The sequence below is a fragment of the Elaeis guineensis genome, chromosome 10 (genome assembly GCF_000442705.2).
Source record: "Elaeis guineensis isolate ETL-2024a chromosome 10, EG11, whole genome shotgun sequence".
Lineage (NCBI taxonomy): Eukaryota > Viridiplantae > Streptophyta > Magnoliopsida > Arecales > Arecaceae > Elaeis > Elaeis guineensis.
This window is the reverse complement of record NC_026002.2, coordinates 39,919,960-39,922,171: the sequence shown is the minus strand read 5'-3', so window position 1 is coordinate 39,922,171 and position 2,212 is coordinate 39,919,960. Positions and strand designations below refer to the sequence as shown.

At 43.1% G+C, this 2,212-nt stretch overlaps 1 long non-coding RNA gene across 1 annotated transcript; it reads right to left on the bottom strand.

Moving 5' to 3' along the window:
* Positions 1–1,260, bottom strand: LOC105052305 (uncharacterized). The gene is made up of 2 exons (XR_833351.3): positions 654–1,260; positions 1–382 (listed from the first exon to the last, which is right to left on the bottom strand). It is a non-coding gene; the product is annotated as an uncharacterized lncRNA (long non-coding RNA).
* Positions 1,261–2,212: the final 952 nt, after the last annotated feature.

Genomic DNA, 2,212 nt, shown 5'->3' with positions numbered 1-2,212 from the left:
GAAGAAGAAACATGAATCACTTCTTATTGAATTATCGACCAAATTAACAGCTCTTGTGATCCCATTTCATCAACACACAAGAAGCCTGATCACAACATTAGACCGAGCTTCTGGAGCATTTAAAGCTTAGTAACAAATCTATGGCTGGTTAGACTAAATTGCCAGATAAAATCAACCAAAATGACTGTGGTGGTGATGGTGGTGGCGATGCCGGCATTCATCCAATCCAAAGCACTGCAAGAAGGGGTAGCAGGTCACAAACAGGCACCTCCCAATCCCCCTTAAAAAAGAGGCAACAAGATAGCAGGGGCAGCAACAGCAGGCCAAGAAGGGATCACTCTTACGGTCATGGTGGTGGTGGTGGTGATGGTGATGACCCATCCTGAAACAAGTAACCTATATAATTACAGACTCAAAAACCAACCAGAAGAAAACAGAGGGACAAACCACAATTCTATATCAAATCAAAGCAACCTTCTTTATTGAAAACCAATATCCTCGAGCCTAGAAGAAGCTACTCTTTTTGATGTGGTAGAAAAAGAAACAACTAGACTTATATAGTTATATGCCAGCAATTTAAATCCAAAAATCAACTTTTTATGTGGAAAAACAAATGCCAAGAACATGAAAGGATAGAGTCGAATCTACAATACCTTGCAGCTCTGGAAGGCTTTTGGAACCAGATAGCCCCCCAATCCCAAACAAACCAAACTCCAATTGGAGAGAGATGGATGTATAAAAATTGGAAGAAAACAATACAAATCCAGGTAGCTCCCTCCCCAGGTGTCCACAAAAAATAAAAAATAAAAAAAAGGAGTCTTTCTGATGACGTTGGTTCCGTCTTGGGGAAGTTTATTTGGGTGGTTGTCGTGGTTATTTTAAGAACTGGAATTTGCGGACCGTGAAGCCTACCAGAAGCAGGTGATAGAGTGATCACGACCGTTGAATCTACATCATCTCGATCCGAGCGTACGAACCTAGACTCCTCTCCGTCGACGACTCTAGGATTTCTCGGAACTGAAGTCAAACAAAGTTACCGATCACATCACGAAACCCCTTACCCCTGGAGAAAAGTACCGATTCGACGTCGGAGGGGCTTCGGGATACTTCGTCAGGCGGGGCTGTCACATTATTGCCCCTACATTTTAGCCCATCGTTCTATCAGCGCAAGCACCGGCGAGAACCCTCTTGCCTTGTTCTAGCGCCACCACGTGGCCTAAAATTGATGGTCCATGGAACTGATACGTGGCACTGAAGAAAATCTGTTTTTCTTACCAAAAAAAAAAGAAAATCTGCCTTGATTGGTTTTGGATCCATGGACAAATGAGAAAAGAATAGTCCTCCCTCTACTTGACTTCATATTTTTAGAGTCCAACCGCAATAGGATAAAGCCTTTTTGTATACATATTTTCTCCTCCCGCGACCTTAATCTATATCTCCTCCACCTCAGTTATTCCCAAAATTTTGTCCAACTTAAACAGGGCTTCTGATTGGATCAACTGATCTGATGACTTTCGAACTCCTATTCTTTCCTTGTGTGCAAGTCTTCTTGTGCAAATTAGATTTTTTTTCCTTCTCACATGGATCCACAAACGATCTTCTTCTACCTCTTGGATCGACTTTTAGCATCATCTATTGCCATTTGTGCAACTATCACAACTCATTCAACATGGCATGTGTCCATGCTAGGATATCGCGTCTATTTTATTTGGATACTCTTGCATGAAGTCTTGCAAGAATCGAGTGCGTTGGTCCATTCGAGTCCCAGCTCGCAACTTAATTAAGAACATTGAGTGAGGTCAGGTGGTGTCAAACCTCTTCTACATAGGCCAATCTGAGCCCTTCCATCTAGCTGCATAAGCCAATCAGAGCCTTAAACTTAAGGCTTAGACGCATTATATTTATATAAACAAAGATATGGCAATAAATCTTATTACATTATATAATCAATCAATATAAACAAAGATGTGGAAACAAGATCTCCTCTACATCACCAAATATTTTTCTAACCTTTAAAAGATCTCCTCCTCCTCCTCCAACAACTCTCCCTTCTCTCTTCCTCCATCCTCTCACCATGGCTATTCAAACTGTTGGGATATACCGACCGACGACCCCGACGGACGACCCTGACCCCGACCGACTCCGACGGACGACCCCGACCGACTCCGACGGACGACTCCGACGGACGACTCCGACTGACTGGCCGACCGAC